General features: G+C 37.4%; 1 pseudogene; it reads left to right on the plus strand.

The window, feature by feature from the left end:
* Nucleotides 1–7,587: 7,587 nt before the first annotated feature.
* The window catches only part of LOC133682913 (glucan endo-1,3-beta-D-glucosidase-like), a 61,639-nt pseudogene continuing 46,654 nt past the window's right edge, over nt 7,588–22,572 (plus strand).

Below are 22,572 nucleotides of genomic sequence, written 5' to 3' on the forward strand. Positions count from 1 at the left end.
TAGGAACTTCCTATTAGGTTGTCATCCCGTGTAGGGCAAGTCTGCATTTCATACGCATTTTTTTAATTGCTTTAGCATTTTTGCATAATTACATGATTTACATTTAGCAGGTTGAAATATAGGTTCCCCATTGAAACCCATCTACAGCCCTCGTTCGAGAAAAAGACAAATGGAAAATGAAGAAAGAGCCCAGTTGGAAGCCCAACATCAAAAAGAGATGGATAATCTTAAAGAAGAAGTCGCAAGGCTTACTAGTCTACTCGAGCAGGCCTTGAGAGATAAATCCGGAAAAGCAACACTTATAGCTCAGCCTGAAGATATGCATGTAACTCATTTCAATGCACAGAATTTGGGGGCAAATAGGGTGTCATCTGAATTTCAACAAGCTATACATTTCCAGCCAGCATACCCCAGGAGAATGCCGTTTACCATTGATTCTACCGAGAAAGAATCTCAAAAGGGCAAGATGGTGAAAGAAGAGGACTTGGAAAAATGGACTGCCTTAGAAGAGAGGATAAGGGCAGTTGAGGGAGACCATTTATGTGACCTGGTGAAAGCTGTCAATATGTGTTTGGTACCTAACATAGTCATTCCTAAGAAATTTAGGGTGCCAGAATTCATTAAATATACGGGAACTCAATGCCCTATAACTCATCTCAAGGCATTCTGCAACAAAATGGCTGAGGTAGTTGATGATGAGAAATTGTTGATTCATTTCTTTCAAGACAGCTTAAGTGGCGCTGCCCTCACTTGGTATATGCGATTAAATAATACCAAGGTTAAAAAATAGAAGGATTTAGTTGATGCCTTCATGAGGCAATATAAGTTTAATATAGACGTGGGCCCTGATCGGTTAAGCTTGCAAGCTATGGAGAAGAATAACAAGGAGTCCATAAGAGAATATACTCAAAGGTGGTGTGAGGCTGCCGCACAGGTTAACCCTTCTTTGTTGGAAAAGGAGATGATCGACTTATTTGTCAACACTTTCAAGGCCCCGTACTTTGAATACCTGGTTAGAAGCTCTGCACAACATTTTACTGACTTAGTTGTTATAGCTGAGAGGATTGAACAAGCCATTGGGTTAGGTAAAATTATTGATCCAACTGAAAAGAACGGTTTCACTGAAAAAGGAAAGGACACCGAAGGTGGCTGTCAAGGCACTTATCATTCATATAGCTGATTTTTTTCATACCGACTCCTAGAAATCAAATATCTTGAAGAAAAAGCTACGGTGATGTTAGGCCAAGAATGGTCTGCATATGGCTTCAACTAACTGCTGAAAAGATACCCTTGTCAAGAAGAATGAGTGATTGAAAGATTCTGGAAATTCCAATCAATGATCACTAAATGTTTAGCCCCTTTATGTGTTATCATGCCAGTATTCATGTTGGTATAAGATCTTTGTTATTGAACTTATTTTCCTAAGCTTCAATGAAATAATGAGTTTGTCATTCAATCGTGTTCATGACCAAGCATTATTCATCTGATTAAGAGAGTTTTCTTATAAGAACTCACGAATACACTTTTGAAGCCTCACGTGATCTCATAGACTCAATTCATCCCTTTTACCAAAATCAGTTTCCCTATTGGAGTTTTGAAAATTTGATCTAGCGTTTTGATTTCAAAAATAAATTGATGTTCTTTCAAAAATGATATTTTTAACATTCTACTTGTAGAATGACAATTGAATCAAGCAACTCCATCATTGAGGTGACTATTATAAACCAAAGAAAGAAAGAAAAAAAGAAAAAAGAAAAAATGAAAAAATGAAATGAATAAACACCCTTACCCCATGACTCTTGAATCATGTGAATTTAAATGTATGAATAATGGTATGTAGTGAACTCGTTGCTCATGACCCTTGAAATGCATCTTTGCAAAGACCAAACCATCATATTGGATGAGGTCAAAGTTTATTGATCTTAACTGCATGCGCTTGAAATGAGGAAAGGCCATCTTTGTTATTCCTTTCACGTTCTAAAAAGTACATCCCTTGAGATCCTTTTTTGAGCCTGAATAATTTTTCTTTCATGAAAAAAAATCCCGACTAGGATCACACCCCACACCGGGGGGCAAGGGAAATTTCAATGTTCAAGAAAGATGATAAAGCCGTGAGAAAGCCAAAAGGCAAAAGAGCCCAAGAAACTCAAATGCTAGGGGGCATGCCCAAATCACAAGAAAAAAGTGATAACCAAGATAAAGTGAGTATGCTTTAGCAAAGCAATGAAAAAGAAAAAAAAAGAAAAGAAAAAAGGGCAAATCAAATAAGAGCGGCAAAAGAAAATATGAATGACGTCAAGAGTCAAACTGTTGATCGTGATCTTCAGTCTTTGAAACCCTGAAACACTCTTTGAGCCTTATGAATCCTTTTCTTTCATAGCCAAAAACCACAACCTACATTACATGCCTGTAAAAGTCCTTTCTAATCAAGCAAGCAAGCAACCTAGAACAATAAACAATGCTCTCAAAATGCAAAGAATACTTTTTCATAAGATTCATGACATCAAGAGTAAACTACTCATTATTATTCATGCTGATAAAAATGAATGTTTAAAAAGAGACAAATTTTTTCTTATACAAAACCTCGAGCTTTTTCTCGAGCCCTTCACTTTAAAACAAAGGGTCATCTCATGACATATTTCCACCGAAGACCTCATTGCCAAACACAAGAGCAAATAATCTCCTTTCCAAGAAATGAAATAATCAAAGAGTTGCAAGATTTCAAAAGCAAAGTGTTTTAGACTCACATCGAAACAATTTTTGTTTTCAAAATGCAAGATCAAGATTTTAAGATTCATTCTAGACCCATATTCCTTCACCAAACTGAAAAGGAGAGAAATGAGAGAAAGGCTTCTTAAAACTATTATTTGTCTAAGTTGCTGACAGAGCACACTTGGAGGCAATGACCAATACAAGGGGGCAATGACTAGCACAAGGGGGTAACATTGTATTTTCTCTTCTAGAAAAAGAGAGGAACATTTCCTTCGACAGTTTGATCCTTTCAGCAAGTGACATAGAATGTTTCTAGCATTGAATCGAGGGGTAATGAATAAGTCCTCTCAAATTATTTGACAAGTCAGAAATCTTCAGCAAGCAAGTGGGTCACGATGGGCACCACAAAGGCTAAGTTGTGCAAACAAATCTGGGAATAGACTTACATGGGCCAACTCGAGTGGGCTAGAAGCCAAGCAACAAAGAGGACCCAAATCAGAGCTAGCAAGTCCTCACCAATCAAGCAACAAGAAGATTAAGAAGAAATGGGGGCCTATATTTCAAAACAGGTAAAGATGCATGCATATCATCTTTGAGACATTGAACAATGAGTTTTGCAAATTTCATTACAGAAAATTCCAACGGAATCCATCAAGTGGAAGGCCAACTTTGAAATGGCCAAAGGTTGAAATTGCTTTTGAAAATTTTTCAACCTGGACAGGCCGCCCATGAGGATTAGGTCATCTGAAAAATCTCTATGTTTTTCCACTCCTTTCAAATGTGCCTTCGAGCCTTGAGCATTATTTTTAGAGCGCTTTCAAGCCCTTATCTCCTTTCAAGTGCGCCTTCGAGCCCTTATCTCCTTTAAATGCGCCTTCGAGCCTCTGATTATCATTTTTAGGACGCTTTCAAGCCCTTATCTCCTTTCAAGTGCGCCTTCGAGCCTTATCTCCTTCAAATGCGCCTTCGCGCATTTGAGCATTATTTTTAGAGCGCTTTCAAGCCCTTATTCCTTTCAAGTGCGCCTTCGAGCCTTATCTCCTTTCAAGTGCGCCTTCGAGCCCTTGACCATCCAAGGTATTGCGTTTCCTAACCCTACCTCCCTTTTCGAGAACACCTTCTAGCCTTACCTCCCTTCAAATGCACCCTCGAGCTTTTGATCATCATTTTTAGGGCGCTTTCAAACCTTTATTTCTCTCAAGCGCGCCTTTGAGCCCTCGGTTTCCTCTTCGAGCGCGCCTTTGAGCCCTCGCTTCTCTTCGAGCGTGCCTTTGAGCCCTCGCTTTCCTACTCGCTTCTCTTCGAGCGCGCCTTTGATCCCTCTCTTTCCTCTTCGAGCGCGCCTTTGAGCCCTCGCTTCTCTTTGAGCGCGCCTTTGAGCCCTCGTTTCTCTTCCAGCGCGCCTTTGAGCCCTCGCTTACCTCTTCAAGCGCGCCTTTGAGCCCTCACTTCTCTTCGAGCGCGCCTTTGAGCCCTCGCTTTCCTACTTGCTTTCCTCTTTGAGTGCCTTTGAACACTTGCTTTTCTTTTCGAGCGCACCTTCAAGCCCTCGCTTTCCCTAGTGGAGTCGCCAATCTGTCGCACCCGACATCGCGGCGGCCCACAAAATAATCTTGATTGTGGAAAAAGAATAGATATCTGGCATCTTGTTCTTTTAGGGGAAAAGGTCTTGTTTGAGGAGTCGCCACCTAGTATTATGGTCACTAGGAACCCTAACTGGTCATTAGAGATTCTATGGCTCGGGATTGGTTACGTAAAAGGGAAGATATTATCACCCCTTAAACGTTCTGCCTGAGGCAGACTGCATTGCTGGTTTTGTCTTAAATTGCTAAATGTTTATTGTTTATGTTGTGATAATTTACTTATAATATTCCTGACTCTGGCGCCAGTGAATATTCACATAAAAAATTATTTTTTTTACGCATGCACATATTTTTATTTTCTAACTAGAAAAAATAAAATGTGTATGCATGAATAAAAATAATGTAAATTTATTGGTTTATTCACCAACGCCAGAGTTGGGAATAAAAATACTGGTTTAAATTTATATTATTTTTATTCGTTATATTTTATTTCATTTAGTTAGAAAATAAAAATATGTGCATGCGTAAAAAAAATAAATTTTTATGTGAATATTCACTAGCGCCAGAGTCAGGAATATTATAAGTAAATTATCACAACATAAACAATAAACATTTAGCAATTTAAGACAAAACCAGCAATGCAGTCTGCCTTAGGCAGAACGTTTAAGGGGTGATAATATCTTCCCTTTTACGTAACCAATCCCGAGCCATAGAATCTCTAATGACCAGTTAGGGTTCCTAATGACCATAATACTAGGTGGCGACTCCTCAAACAAGACCTTTTTTCCTAAAAGAATAAGATGCCAGATATCTATTCTTTTTCCACAATCAAGATTATTTTGTGGGCCGCCGCGATGTCGGGTGCGACAAGTTTAATCAATTCCAGGTGGATACAGTTTTTTCTGCACTGAATTCTATGGGATTTAAGCATGTTGAGATTGTGGTGGCTGAGACTGGATGGCCATTTAAAGGAGATGACAACGACGTAGGGCCAAGCATTGAGAATGCCAAGGCTTACAATGGCAATTTGATTGCACACCTTTGCTCTTTATGACGAAGACTTGAAACCCGTACCTGGTTCTGAGCGATCATTTCAACTTTTCAAGACTGATCTCACCATGGTTTATGATGTTGGACTCTCTACAGAGCCTTTTGGAGGTGATGGGTGCTTTATGCCATTCTCTTTCTGACTTAAAGCGGTGAAGCCATCATCTTTTTACTAGTAAATTAAGGAGATTCAGTGTGTGTGTGTAAGCTTGCAAAGAAATGTTCATACAGTATTTTTTTTTTTGCTAGAACGACCTATCCTCCATGTATTTGTGAAATTAGTCGGTCAAGTTTCTTACAATTGAGTAATGCTTGAGGTTATGCAGGAAGATAGTGTGATTTGATCAATGCAAACAACAATAAAATATATATAGCCTTGTTGCAGGTGGTTAATAAAACCATAAAAACTTTTACTGCTTAGGCCACCATATGTGGCAGGGCATGATTGCCTGACACCACGTGTCTACAACCGGGTCTACAACCGGGTCTACAACCAGGTTTGTAGTTCTACTATGCCCCATCAAAATTTATACTGACCATTTTTTTTCTAATTATTTTTTTAATGTCAAATGTATCCCAATAAAAAGACAACCCGGCCCACCCTCCCCCTACAGTCTTTGCACCTGTCTGTGACAAGGATAACTCTGTTATTATACTACTTCAATACACAATGCCATGAATCTTGATGAACATGACTTTTACTAACACTGTTTCAATTCACAGTACAATTAGTTTTTATAAGTAGAATTTTTCTCAAATGATTTAGCTTTATATATAATAATTTACAGTTATGGGGAAAACAAGAGGGAAAGGCTAAGAACTCAAATCGATCCAAGTCCTTGGAAAGTTATGGTGCGACGACAAACACTTCAAAGCTAGCTTGTTAACTTATAGTTCCTCCAGCCCTAACAACTAACACTAGGCATTGTCACAACCGTTGCATCTGCTTATAAATTCTTTGAAGACAAGTTCTCCTTCCAAGTTTCAAAGCTTCTCTGTAGAAATAAACATGCACAATTTTCCTTTATCTGAACCTACTAGTACGTGGGCACAACATATATAGATGACGTTGAAATAAACCGCGACTTCTAGATTTAGAAACGTGTGCTAACTAAGTACGCTACAACACAAAATTATTATCATATGAATCAAATAAATATATTGAACAATGAAGTACCAAAAAAATAAATCGAAGATCAGCATAGCAATTTGTGCTAATAAATAGATGATTTCCCTTGTTGTTGTTTAGTGTATACAAATCAAAGCTCAAACAAATTTTCAGAAGCTTACATAGCAATTTGATATATGGATTGCACACCATTAACACTTTGTGAGTCTCAAAAAAGAGGAAACCTTCTCGTCTAATTCTCCGTCTCACTTGCAGGATTGACGGGAGGAGAATGCTTTTCAGTTTTCAATACTTCTTTTCAACATGAACTTGGCCCCTAACGATCTACCTACAGGATTTCAACGTCATCTAAGGTGTGCCCACGTATTAGTAGGTTCAGATAAAAGGAAAATTGTGCATTTTATTTCTACAAAGAAGCTTTGAAACTAGGAAGGAGAACTTGTCTTCAAAGAATCTATAAGCAGATGCAATGGTTGTGACAATGCTTAGTGTTAGTTGTTAGGGCTGGAGGAACTATACGTTAACAAGCTAGCTTTGAAGTGTTTGTCATCGTACCATAACTTTCCAATCGATTTGAGTTCTCTGCCTTTCCATCTTGTTTTCCACATAATAACCAAAAGGCAGGTCAATGGTCTTAAGAAAAAAAAAAACTGCAAATTCACTTTAAAAATGGTTGAAAACATAGTTATCTATTACATTCGAATATATATGATTAACCAAGGCAATAAAAAAAAAATAATGAAGAGAATAATTAATCAGTTCGGTTTGACTAAATAAATATGCGATAAAAGGCAAAAGTACATTTTCTTACGAATTCTAGAAAAGCCGTGCTATTTTTTTATGTTTGGTATTTTTTCTTTTAAATATGTTTTTATGCTATAAATTTAAACTTTATCTCATCAACTTTGCTTCCAAGAATATATAAATTTAAGAGATCACATGAAATAAATAAAAAATTTTAACTCCTAAAACATAATGTTAAGGGCCCTACTATTCTATAATAAGAATATATCCGAAGTCATCTTTACGTTTCTGCCCTCGACTTGTAGCATCTTCTATATTTAATGCCCGCTCCACTTTCAAAAAATGCAGAATAGAAACAGCTCCTCCTGAGCCATGGTGGTGCTTCCTTATACTGTTGCTTTCCTACTCCTTTCCTCCTTACATACTGTAAAAATCGCAAGTAAGTTTGCGTCTCTTTCTATTTTAATTACCTCCTTCCATTTCTAAAGAATTTACCTTAACTGAGTTGTCTTCATTTCAGTCTATGAAAACAAAAAATGTTGGTGTTCTGTTTTCTCGTTTAAAAATTGATGTTTGATCATCTGCTTTAAATTTTGCTGCTTTTTGTGCAGGCTCGCAATCATTCATCGGTATAAACTATGGCCAAGTTGCGGACAACCTTCCACCACCACCATCCACCGCAAAGCTTCTTCAATCCACTTCAATCCAAAAGGTCCGATTATATGGATCGGACCCCGCCATAATCAAAGCCTTAGCCAACACCGGAATTGGAATTGTTATCGGCACTGCAAATAATGACATTCCAGGACTAGCCTCTGATCCCAATTTTGCCAAGAGCTGGATCAACACAAACGTGCTTCCCTTCTATCCAGCTAGCAATATCATCCTCATCACTGTCGGCAACGAGGTCATGACTTCCAATGACCAGAATCTCGTGAACAAGCTCTTACCAGCAATGCAAAATGTACAGAATGCTCTAAATGATGCATCGCTCGGGGGTAAAATTAAGGTCTCCACAGTTCATTCGATGGGAGTGCTTAAGCAGTCTGAGCCACCTTCTTCTGGAAGCTTTGATCCAAGTTATGGGGATCTGATGAAGGGCTTGTTGGAGTTTAATAGTGCGAATGGTTCGCCTTTCGCAATCAATCCCTACCCTTACTATGCCTACAGAAGCGATACAAGGCCTGAGACTCTTGCTTTTTGCCTTTTCCAGCCGAATGCAGGACGAACGGATGGAAACACTAAGATCAAGTACATGAACATGTTCGATGCTCAGGTGAGAGTAAATCAGAATGCAAGTGCGTAAATTTTGTATCAATAGATGATCGAATAAAATTGCTACTGACAAGTAGTTTAATCAATTGCAGGTGGATGCAGTTTATTCTGCACTGAATTCTATGGGATTTAAGAATGTTGAGATTGTGGTGGCTGAGACTGGATGGCCATTTAAAGGAGATGACAACGACGTAGGGCCAAGCATTGAGAATGCCAAGGCTTACAATGGCAATTTGATTGCACACCTTCGATCGATGGTGGGCACTCCACTCATGCCAGGAAAATCAGTGGATACATACCTCTTTGCTCTTTATGACGAAGACTTGAAACCTGGACCTGGTTCTGAGCGATCATTTGGACTTTTCAAGACTGATCTCACCATGGTTTTGTTAACCACCTATTGCAACTTGGCACTGCTGGCACTGCCAACAATTGTGAGAGTCAATGGAGAAATAAGGATACACGAGATTATTGGAGAACAAAGGGTGGTGACTCTCACAATCTAGCATCAATCACTGGAGAGAAGCTGAGTGATCTTGGAGCTCTAACGGCAATATTTTCAAACCAAGATGACAATCCAATCAAGCCTATAACTTCGGCAAGTTCAAACTTCCAGTAACTCTGCATGGTAGTTCAACAAACTTACAGGGATACTCTGCTGTCAAATTCCCTATTATCAAGCTATTATCGTAACAAACTCCTCTGCCATGAAGCTGTCATCACAATAAATCAGCACTGCTATCAACCAGATTTCATGGGATTTTTAAGTTTAAATACTTCACTTGTACAGCCTAGTTGTTCACGTTGAAAAACAAACTGAATATTCATTTACAAAACACTCTGTCAGCTCAGTTTATTTTTTCTTTATGGTATCAGAGCCTTTGTGAACACTAGGCACAACCTATCACAGATACTACAACTTATCCTCTCTTCATCTTCCTTCTTATCTTCCGCTCATTTATTCCACAATGACTACCTTGTCACTCAATGTTGGGAACTTCATCACCCTCCGACTCACTCCAAACAATTACCCCTTGTGGCGTGAACAAGCACTGGCTCTTGCTGAGAGTCAAGAAATGGTTGGGCATCTCACAAATGAAGATCCTGCTCCAACAAAATACACAAATATAGAAAACTCAACCCCACAATTAACAGATGCTTTTATAGCATGGCGTAAGTCAGATCGTCTCCTTCGAGGGTGGATCATTGGAACACTCTCAGAGGAAACTCTCGGACTCATTGTTGGTCTCGACACAGCTCATGCTGTTTGGGAGGCTCTCAAAAATGCATATGCGCAAGACTCACAAGAACGTGAGTTCACACTACGACAACAAGTAACCTACCTTCGAAAGGAAGACAACACAAGAATCACAGAACACATTCGAACCTTCAAAGGTCTCTGTGACAACTTATCAGCCATTGGAAAGCCCGTACCAGACCAAGAAAAGGTCTTCTACCTTCTCACCAGCCTTGGTCCTCATTATGAAACATTCACAACAACCATGTTGAAACCCCCCAGGCCATCATACTCTGAGTTGGTCTCACAACTCCAAAACTTTGATCAAAGGCGTAATTGGTTCTCTAATCACACAGACATCACAGCTCCTTCTCTCACTCATCAATTGGCTTTTTATGGACAGCAGCAACAACGTTCACAATCAAACTCTTCAGGCTATCGTGGACCCTCACAAAAATTCACTTCTAATGGTCGTGGATTCCAAGCTCAACAGCGAAGGGACTCCTCTTCCTCAAACTCACAACGTAGACCTCCACCACCTGGTGAGCGTCGCATGACACCAACAGAGAGGGACAAATACCGTGATCAACAATGCCAGTATTGTGGGATGACAGGCCATGTTGCTAAAATATGCTGGTGGGTGCCAAAGAAACCTGCTCAACAAGATGAAATTCCACAAGCACTTGCAGCACTCACTTTGGACACCACCATTGCTGACACCGAATGGACAACAGACACTGGAGCTTCCAACCATATGACAGGTAAGCCAGGTATGTTAACAAACATTCGTAAATACTCTGGTGCTGACTCTGTACTAATCGGAGATGGGTCTTCCATGCCAATTCTTGCAATTGGTGATACTTGTATAAAACAAAAAACGTCTGCCTTACCTCTCAATGATGTTCTACTGGTTCCAAACTTAACAAAAAATTTACTTTCCGTAAGCCAACTAACTAATCAATTTCCTGTTAATTGTGAGTTTTCTAATGTTGATTTTTGTGTTAAGGAACGGGAAACAGGACAAGCAGTGATAATAGGGAAACGCAAGGGTGATCTCTACGTACTACCTGCTTCACCAGAATTGTATTTCTCTCATCGGTTCAAATCAGGCACAGCAGAAGTTTGGCATCAACGTCTAGGCCACCCACAGTCTTCAGCATTACAAATGCTAAAAAATAAAGGACTTATTGATGTCGTAGGGACAATAAAATTACAACATCTTTGTGATAGTTGTCAACTAGGAAAACTTAGTCGTTTACCTTTCTCTAAATCAGAACATACAAGTACTGGTATCTTTGAAAAAATTCATTGTGATTTATGGGGACCAGCACCTGTTTTATCAATTGCAAAATTTAAATATTATGCTTGTTTAGTAGATGATTTTTCTAAGTATACTTGGATTATTCCTTTGCGTAACAAATCTGATTTTTTTAATGCATACTTAGCTTTTGAAAAATATGTTACAAGACAGTTTAACAAGCAAATTAAAATATTTCATTCAGATGGAGGTGGTGAGTTCATCAATTCAAAACTACTGACTCATTTTCTTTCTACAGGCATTGTTCATCAGATATCATCACCATATACTCCTGAGCAAACTGGTATAGTTGAGAGGCGTCATAGGACCATAAGAGAATTAGGAATGACTATGTTGTTTCACAGTGGAGCACCCTTATTCTTATGGATAGAGGCCTTCACCACGGCAGTATATCTTATGAATTGCTTACCTTCTTCTGCTCTCAACTTTGAAACACCATATTTTGCACTTCATGAGACACACCCAAATTACTCCTCACTCAGAGCATTTGGATCTAAATGCTTTCCCTACACTTGGGATATACGGAAACACAAATTTGATCCAAAAACACTTCCATGCATTTTTGTAGGTTATAGTGAAAAACATAAAGCTTATAAGTGTTTTCATCCAACAAGTAAAAAAATTTTCATCTCTCGTCATGTTGTCTTTGATGAATTAATTTTTCCATATAAGCCTATTAAAAAATCTTGCAAGACAACCAATCAACCACAAGTAATTAGTATTTTTGATTCTTGGTTACCACATACTAATATCTCTTCCTCTGCAGGAGCAATTACGGACTCTGCCTCACCTCCATGTCAAAGTCTGTTACTGCCAAATGACATTTGTACTCCACAAAACTTCTCCCCATCTGCAAATCCCACAGAGTCACAACAGCACTATCCTGTTGTTGCGTCCCAGACTAGTCCAGAGATTAATGCCGATAATGAGTTTGCTCACAACACAATTTCACCAGACACATCTCTATCACAAGGGTATCAAGAGTCTCACGGGTCAGCACATGAAATTCCTCCTCTAATTATCAGTGAAACATCAGAATCCTCCCCACAAAATCTTAGTTCTTTAGCACCGCTGGCTCATTCCATGGTCACTCGGTCTAAACAGGGTATAGTAAAGCCAAATCCTAAATATGCCTTAACCACTAGCACCTCAGCTAATATACCCCGTGAGCCCCAGAATATTAAAATTGCACTGGCACATCCTGGTTGGAGAACAGCAATGGAGGAAGAGCTGGTAGCACTATATCAAAATAAGACCTGGAAATTGGTTCCACGAACACCAAAAATGAATGTCATTGGTTCCAAATGGGTGTTTAAATCAAAGCTCAAACCAGATGGTTCTCTAGATCGACTCAAAGCACGTTTAGTTGCAAAAGGGTATCATCAAATTGATGGAGTAGACTACACCGAAACCTTTTCTCCGGTTATCAAACCAGGAACAATACGCATGATAATTACTGTAGCTCTTGTTCAGAAGTGGCCCATTCGACAATTGGATGTAAAAAATGCGTTCTTGCATGGCTTAATTTCTGAAGATCTTTACATGCAACAACCACCAGGAATGGCAGACTCTCAACATCCGACACATGTCTGCAAACTTCAAAGAGCTCTTTATGGCCTTAAACAAGCACCACGTGCTTGGTTTGATCGTTTCAGTGCATTTCTTCTTAAATATGGTTTTTTCTGTAGTTTATCTGACCCTTCTTTGTTTGTTCTCCATTCAGATTATGGCTCACTGATTTTGCTCCTTTATGTAGATGACATGCTGCTCACAGGATCAACTCCAGCACTGGTATCCAATTTTATTATGGTGCTAAGCAGTGAATTCGCAATGAAAGACTTAGGACCTATACACCACTTTCTTGGAATGGAAATCACACCAACAACAAGTGGCCTTCATCTATCCCAGTCACATTATGCATTGACAATACTTGAACGATCAAATATGGTTGACTGTAAGCCCATGAGTACTCCTCTTGAAGCTAAAACAAAAATATCTTCCAATGATATTCTCATGGAAGACCCAAGTTACTATCGAGGAATTGTTGGAGCTTTACAATATCTTACACTCACTCGTCCTGATCTATCATTTAGTGTTAATTATGTATCACAATTCATGCATGCTCCCACAATGACACATTTAAAAATGGTTCGACGCATTTTACGATATGTCAAAGGAACAATTGAAATGGGATTACATTTTTCTTCACACACTACACTTGATCTATTTGCTTTCTCAGATGCAGATTGGGCAGGGTGCACTACAACGAGACGATCCACTACTGGCTATTGTACATTCCTTGGAGGAAATCTTATCTCATGGTGTGCAAAAAAACAACACACAATTTCCCGATCAAGCACAGAAGCAGAATATCGTGCAATGGCTAATACAACGGCAGAACTCACATGGCTGGCTTTCATTCTCAAAGATCTTCGCATCACATTATCATCTCCTCCCATACTTTACTGTGACAATCTAAGCGCACTTCACATGACAGTAAATCCGGTATTCCATGCCCGAAGCAAACATATCGAGTTGGATTATCATTTTGTGCGTGAACGTGTTGCCCGTGGACTGCTTGTCACTCAACATATCTCCTCAGTTAATCAAGTTGCTGACCTCTTCACCAAACCAATGTCAAAAGCGGCTCTTCAATATTTTCGCAACAAACTTTGCCTCCAGCCCCGACAAAGTTTGCGGGAGGGTGTTAACCACCTATTGCAACTTGGCACTGCTGGCACTGCCAACAATTGTGAGAGTCAATGGAGAAATAAGGATACACGAGATTATTGGAGAAAAAAGGGTGGTGACTCTCACAATCTAGCATCAATCACTGGAGAGAAGCTGAGTGATCTTGGAGCTCTAACGACAATATTTTCAAACCAAGATGACAATCCAATCAAGCCTATAACTTCGGCAAGTTCAAACTTCCAGTAACTCTGCATGGTAGTTCAACAAACTTACAGGGATACTCTGCTGTCAAATTCCCTATTATCAAGCTATTATCGTAACAAACTCCTCTGCCATGAAGCTGTCATCACAATAAATCAGCACTGCTATCAACCAGATTTCATGGGATTTTTAAGTTTAAATACTTCACTTGTACAGCCTAGTTGTTCACGTTGAAAAACAAACTGAATATTCATTTACAAAACACTCTGTCAGCTCAGTTTATTTTTTCTTTAGGTTTATGATGTTGGACTCTCTACAAGTAGCCAGGTAAGAACAAAATTTATGTGCATTTCATTGGTATTTCGAGTTTTCAACAGCCAACTGTTCTATTCCTGAGCTTTCCTGTTTTTCTATCCTAAACATTATGACTTTTGGAATAGGCTTGTTCTGTTAGGAAATTAACCAAAAAAAAAAAACCCAGCCCATGACATCTTTTTAATCACTCTCTATGTCTCTATTTATAATGATAACAAAAGGAAGAAAGAAATATTCAATTCTTTAATTTATTGAAACAGACCAACTCATTAGCAGCAGCATCACAACCACTACTAGCAGCAGCCACCAGCACCATCAATAATAACAGCAGCATGAGCACCTGCAATTGTACGTGTAATTGCACGAGCACCATCAACATCAACAGCGGCAGCAACAAAGTTTATTTAATTAGGATTTTCAATTTCGAATTGTTGTATGGGTTTATAGGACTTTCTTTGATTTGCCTTTTCTTTTATGACTTGCAAACTTAGAATAAGAAGTTGTAAAGAGATGATGAAGATGAGTTAAGGTTTTTCTCTTTATTTTATAAGTTTCTCTGTCGAATCTATTGTTTAGGAGTAAATTGAAAAATAATTGAAAAATCAGTTCAGGAGATATTTGTTGGTTGAGTATTATTATTAATTTTTTTATTTAAAAAAAAACAATTTAGCCAAAAAGAAAAAGAAAAGAAAAGTTAAGTGCTCGATTTACACTTTTACGGTGTGCCACTATTTCTTTCGGTTCATCTCCATCGTAACAGTAGTTTATAAAGTTTTATTAACTTGATCTATTATGCTTTTAAGACTTTGACTAAACCAAAAACTCCAGCAACACCATCTCCAAACCCGAACAAACAAAGCAACATGGTGTGTGCCTACGTCTGGTGTATCAGATGCACAGTTGCAGGCTAATCTGGATTTTGTTCGTGGATGAGGGATTGACCATGGTCCGATCCAACCAGGCGGGGCTTGTTTTGAACCGAACACAATATCATCTCATGTTGCATATGCCATGAATCTCTCTTCTATCAAATTTCTGATAAAAATCCTTGGAACTGTGATTTCTCACAATCAACCATTTTCTCTTCCAACTGTTAGTGGGAGAAACCACTGGTGGTGGCTTTGAAACACTCAAAGGGGATAAAACACACTGTTTTATTTTAACAATAAGAAGCTTACAATAACTAAACAAGAGCTCAATACACCCTCTCTTTCTCTCTAGTGTTTCTCTCTAATCTCTCCACACATAATAACATTAACTTAGCTGCCTATTTATACACAAATTGAAAGTAAGAAAAATCAAACTTCAAGTGTAAAGGCGGCTGGCGGCTGGTGGCATACAGCTGGTGGCTGGCAGTTGCAAGTGGTGGTTGGGTGGTGACAACTAGTGGTTGCAAGTGGTGGTTGCCTTCCTTGACCTTCTAGATTGAGTTTACTTCAACAAATTCCCCCTTTAAACTCAATCAAGGGACGTCATGCCAAGCATGAACTTCAATCTGATAAATATTTCTCCCTTCAATGGCTTTGTAAAGATATGTGCAATTTGATCATTTGTCTTGCATGATATCAGTTCAACTTCTTTGTTCTTCAAATGTTCTCGGATAAAGTGATGACGTGTATCAATGTGTTTACTTCTTTCATGATACACCGGATTCTTTGCTAATGCAATCGCTGATCGATTATCAATATAAATCTCTGTGGGATCTTCTTGAGGAAATCCCAAATGCGTACTCAGCTATTGATTGAAAGTACCCACTCTTGGTGAAAGACCATTAGAGAGAGGAGATTGGGGGAGGTATTGAGATGGAGGGACTTTTGTGAAAAGTTTAAGGAGAGGTACTATTCTTGGGAACAAGAGTTTTGGATTTGAGGTAGGGAGATTTGACAGTTTTAGAGTATAAAAGGATATTCCAGGACTTAGCAGCTTTTGCCTCCACTTACCTCCACTTACCTTCCCACAGAGCGCTACAGGGTGGATAGGTTCTGTGATCAACTGAGGTAGGAGTTGAGGATGATATTGATAGCCATGCAGTTTCCGTCTGTTCCGAAATTGATACGGGTTGCTCAGGGTACAGAGAGGGTAATAAGGGATGCTCCGAAGCTAGTGGTCGAGCATAGTCAAGCAACTGGAGCTAAGAGGAGAGATTTTGGGTTTTTGACTAGGAGACCTCCTCTCCCAAAGAAAGGGGAGAGTGGGCAGTCATCAGGACAGTTCCAGAGGAGAAGTGGGAGTTTCACCCCAGAAGGATCTAGACAGGTTGGTGGAAGAGGATCCTGAGGAGGACAGTGATGTAACCATATATTGGATAGTTTCACCCACAATTACCTAGTGTTTTGCCTATTTTTTTTTATATATAATGGCTTGATATTCTTTGTTTTATGTTTTGGAGGCACTTTTGGATGAAAGATGCAAAAGGGAGTAAATTGGAGGTAATTGACAGATTTGACCTTCAGTAGATGTTTTATGTAGAGCGTGAGTTCTAGAGGTCAAAATGAAGTGATTCTAGTGGCATTAAAAAGATAACATCCATACCTTTCTGGAAATCTAAAGAAAGAAAATAAAATAAGGAAGAGCATGGAAATTGCAACCTTCAAAGTCAAATCTTCCAATCTGCCAAAATTGACCTTTGATCATTCCAACTTGAATATCTTGAGCTACATAAGTCTAGTTGATGCAAACTCAATGTTTTTGGATTCCAGACTCAAATACATATCAACACTCCAAATTTCAGCAAAAAATAATGTCATATGAGGGAGATAGTATTTCAGCCAAAAATAATTGAATTCTGCCAACAAACAGGTTTCGTGAAGAAATGAGTCCAAATTATATTTAGAGGCATCTAAACTGACATCCAAGTTTTTATTTTAGCAATTTAGCTCCTCTAAGTCAAAGCTTGAAGATTTCATGTTAGGCTATTTCTTTTTTTTAGGAAAATAGTTATTAAAGTATTTAAATGTAAATTGTCTACTTAAGAAAGGACTATTTTGTAAAATAGAGACTAGGGTTTCCTATGATATAAAAAGAATGAGGGAAGAGAAGGGAGGCAGCTAGCCAAGAAAAGAAAAACACCCCCTTCCTCTAAGAAACTAAAAATTATGCATTCCTCCTTTTTTTTTATTAGTTGTTCAACAAACATGTAAGGCTAAACTCTTTTTCTTAGTTGCAAGGACATGAAAACCTTCGGATTTCAAGAACTGTGAGATTTATTTTACCTTTTCTTTTCAGTTTATATGATGAATATGTTTATTCTCCAATGCTTATTTTTTCTATGATTGTTTATTTTAATTGCTAAAGCGGACTCTAAGTTATTATTGTAGACAATCTATTGCTAAGTTTGATATCAAAACCAGAGTTGTGGTATATGAACTTGTGAAGCAACTGAGTTTAATAATTGTGGTGGATCTACGTTATTATTTTAGGAAGAACATTCAATCAAATCAAACAGAGACTCCAGACATTTATGTTTTCTTGATAAATCAACTTATCTAGTTTTTAAGGCTGCCATTGAATTAAATTACTAGTGCGGACACTATGGTTGTTTGATGGCTAGGGTTAGTTATACGACAGATTCGTTAACTAACCAATGTTAAGAAGAGATACATATTTAGAATATAAATTGATGTTTCATTTCCATGATCAATTTTCTTATTTATGTAGTTGGATGTTTACTTGTGACCAATATTTGTTATCTTGATTATATTCTGATTTTATTTAATTTCGCTTGATAGTTTTCTGTTTTCTTTTGTTTTAGCATAGATAACTTCACAACCCCTCCAGTTGCATATCATACAACATTAAAATCTGACTTGAACCTTCCTCGTGGGATCGACCCCTTGCTTGCTCTATACTATATTGTGTGTTATGTTTTAAGCCAAGGTAATTAATTTTTGTGACCGCGACATCACATCAAATTTTGGCGTCGTTGTCGGGGAAGTAATTTTAGTTGATTCTTATGCTATTATTTTTATTTGCTGTGATTGTTATTTATTTTTCTAAAAAAAAAAGAGAAACAAAATTTTGCTTGCGGTGGTACTATTCATTTACGACAACGGTACTGTTCAAAACAGATTTTGTTTGTGGAATTAGATATCAGCCTTTTGTTTCCTAAAGGGAAACAACATTATGAACAAAACTAGTGGCCCATGGCCTTTAGCCCTACCCTATCGAGGCCAAATTCCACTCTTTTTTAGGGTTTTTAGGCAGTTTTAGTTTTCTAGCATTGGATTTTCGTACAATTTGCATTGTTTTTTTATCTCTTATGTGGTTGGTTTCTTTTGAGTTTTCTTGACAATTTATGTTTGTAACCCATTCTACTAACCAGAGTCAAGTATAGGTGGATCTCGAAATAGAAAACACTTTATGTTGGTTATGAAAGGAAGCTCGTGTCAACACCATGGCTGTCGCACGACAACAAACACTCAAGGAGCTTGCTGCTCCTAACATGAAAAATCAACCATTATGCATAAACATCGACAATAATGTAAACTTCGAGCTCAAAATTGGTTTTATACATTTGCTACCAACATTCAATGGTCTTGCAGGAGAAGATCCTTGACATGATCAAAGAGTTGATGTCTTCTCCCAAATGTAGGAGTGTCGAAGTAATAAATAACCCGACAAGACCGGGGTCGAACCATAGGGAGGTTAACTGTATAACTACAAATAAAGAAATAGATAATAACAGAAAAGGAGTTGAAGAGAGCTTTGAGATGTGATATTGATGTAACGATTTAAACAAATATAAAACAATTGTCAAGGTTAAAGGATCCACTAATGGTATTTCAAACGAGTATAGTATAAACTCTTTTTTTTACTCAACTGGAAACCACACACAAAGGAGGTTCCAATTGGATTATAATTTATTAACATGATTGTATTAATTATCTTATTTGAGTAATGCCAATACTTGTAAATGTTGTCAGGTATTCATGGTGATAACTTATGTTAACAACAAATCAAGTTCCTTTCATAGCACAGGTGTCGGTTATACCATACAGCTGGGCTATGAAAGTGCCAAGTATTTGTTGTACCAAGGGTTGTTCAACACAAATCTAGATTAACCATTTAACAAGCAAGGTATTAAGAGTGAGTAAGATAATAAATACAAAACATGTTAGTATCAAACATTAAAGTCCATGTTGAGTTTATACTATACTTATTCTTAAACCATTAGTGTAACCTTTTCACATTGACATAATAAACTTAGCTGAACATTATGAATAAGAGAAACAAAGATAAACAAGAGGAGAATATGATTATATAAGTATAATAAAGGAAATGAAAGGCATAAACAAGAGATTAATGAAAGCAAAACTTAAGCATTACAAAAAATATAAAGAGAGAGAGCAAGAATATGATCTTGATTTGAAACTCAAGATGCCTAAACACATGGCAAATGCCTCCTTTCATAGGCCAAAATTCAAAACTATTGATTTGATGACTAAATGTTGAGTGGGTGGCCACCTCTTGACTTGGTAACAATCCTTATCTTCTTGTCTGTAGAAAACATCATTGCTAACATTAGAATTTGAATAGATAGTCTTCATGAAAGTTCTGGGAAATTGTCTCAGCTTTCCAACTAAAAACGAATCGGTGCATTTGGACTTCTAGAACTCGAGATATGGGCTGAACACTAAATAGTGTCTGGGTTGCAGAACATATTCCGACTTCTCTTTTGTTGCTACAATTTGAACTTGAAAACAGTCATTTTGAATCTTGCACTCTTCATGAAAGTTTTAAGCCTATGTCTTACATTTCCATCCATATAAACCAGACCTAAATCCAAGTTCTACAGCTCCAGTTATGATCCAATAACCGAATGGTGTTCCAGTTTGGACTGAACCAGCATCTCTTTCCTAAGCTTAGCCCTCTCTTTGTCTTCTCAATTTCAGTAGTTAAACTTATCAATCAATCATTTGATTTATGTGATAGGTCTACATTTAAGATGAACATTTACCATAAATTAAATGTATCTTATATTATTAGACATGTTATTATAAAACATGCATTAGTGAAGGAGTTATTGATACTTCAAGTGCAAAATGATGATATAAAACCTTGATAAAAATGCACTTTTAAGTACTAATCACACCCCTCAACCAGCTTATTACTAGTCCCTAGTAATCAAAGCATTAAAATAGAAAAACAGTTTGCAAGTTCCACAAAGCAAGACATTCATCATTCAACTTCTATTAATCTATCCAAATAAACAAACTCTCATTAAATTTATATATCTACTTCATACTTCTTAAACAAGATATTAATAAACTTTCCTTTTGTGCTCAATATATCAACATATAGTTATGGGGCTTTGCTTAGATCAAAACACAATTTTGTTCTAATGTTTAGGGTTAACTTCCTTGGGTTGGGATTGTTATCTTTTTTTTCTTTTATACACACACACACACACACACACACATATAACTTAAAACACAATGCATCTTTAACCCATGTAACGAGCTTTCAGCTAATGACTCTCAGACTAGTTGGTCTTAGGGCATTAGGTGTTGAGACACCCTTACGAGCTTAGTAACTCAGGTTGCATATACTGATACGTAGATAGTGCAATGTTTGATTCCCTTAAGCTTTTCTCCTCAACCCATGTAACAAGCACAAGGCCAATAGCTCTCAAGTCAGTTGACTTTAGGGTATTAGGTGTTAAAACACCCCTTCAGCCTTAATTGCTTAGGTTAGGGAGGCTATGAAACCAAACTTATCTACGTTTTTATTATCATCAATATTATATTTAATTTTTTTTTACGAATTATATCTTAGCCCTTTCCCTTAGTTGTTACCTCTAACAAAAGAACATAATTAATGTAATAATCCAATGTGCAACTCACAATCATATGTTAAAGTGTGTGTGAAAATAAAAGTTTAAGAATACTTGTTAAATGAGTATATGAGCAGAATCAAGTGATAACAATGCGAGAGTTTGTAAATCTGAATATTTCATGAGAAGTGTGTGATAAAACATTGTTATGAATATTGCAAATAACCATTGGAAAATGTTTACTAAGATGCATTTTAAGAGTCAATAAAATTCTCTCTTACTCTGCTATCCTAATAACAACAGTTTTATCAAATGGTTCTAATAATAGCAAAAAAAAAAAGTTAGTAAGTTAGTGTTTTTTTTTTTGTCAACTACGACCCTTTCCCTCTAACCAAAATGAAACATTGTCCTCATTGTTCTAAAGTAGAAAGATAGAGTATAAAAGACATCACCTGAAACAATGACTACTGACAAACTTGAAACACACTTAAACATATATAAGAAACAATAAAACACAAATATTATGCTATTAATAAAACCAAAAGATACAAGTTCTTACACACTAAGGCTTAAATTGTAATTGTGATTGTAGCTCACACCTTCCCTTGGTTTTACGTCCAAGAACGGTTTAAACACCCTCTATGGGTTGGGGATAAGCTTCCCATCCAGTTTTCTTAAAAACTGGCAAACAAGGTCTTTTTTAGTCAGATTCCCAAAACTATGTCGAGCATGTTCTTTATGAAAATGAGGCCATAAATCATGAATTGCACGATGCACATCTCCATTAAGGTACGTCCCAAGAGTCAATAAAAGATTATCTAAAGACTCTTTATTTTTTTAAATAAATCCTAACTTTTGACAATTTTCACAGGTTTTGCAGAACGCATGTGTGTCCTTGAACATGGTGGGCCAATAAAATCCACATTGTAAGATTTTTGCAATCATCTTTGTTGACAAGAAATGACCCCCACATGTCTCGGAATGACAAAATTTAATGACACTACTTACCTCATTATCAAGAATGCATCTTTGATATATTTGATTAGGACAATATTTGAATAAGTAAGGGTCATCCCAATAAAAGTTCTGCACATCGCTCAAAAACTTTCTTTTGTCTTGGGTATCCAAATGAGGTAGCAAAAATTATGAAGCAAGAAATTATCAATATTAGCAGACTAAGGTATTGAAGCAATAGAAAGTGAAGATTCATCAAGAAAGTAATCATCAATTCGTGTGATGTCAGATGTCAAATCTATTGTCAATTTTGACAAATGATCCGCGACAACATTTTTGGTGCCTTTTTCATCCTCGATTTCTTCTTGTTTAAAAGTTTTAAAGATTTCAGAATCATGATTGACTTCCTTTTGTTTGGTTATAGCATAAGGAAATGGAAGTATTGGTGGGGAATCAGTCTTTTCTTTGCAATGTTCAGGTTTAACCCCTTCCTTACCCTCAGAGATTGACTCATCATCTTTCTTACAAGGTTCAAGAATGAGTTTTTCAATAACCTTACCACTGTGAAGAGTAATGAATGATTGGACTTGATCC

This window comes from Populus nigra, chromosome 2 (assembly GCF_951802175.1).
Source record: "Populus nigra chromosome 2, ddPopNigr1.1, whole genome shotgun sequence".
Classification (NCBI taxonomy): domain Eukaryota; kingdom Viridiplantae; phylum Streptophyta; class Magnoliopsida; order Malpighiales; family Salicaceae; genus Populus; species Populus nigra.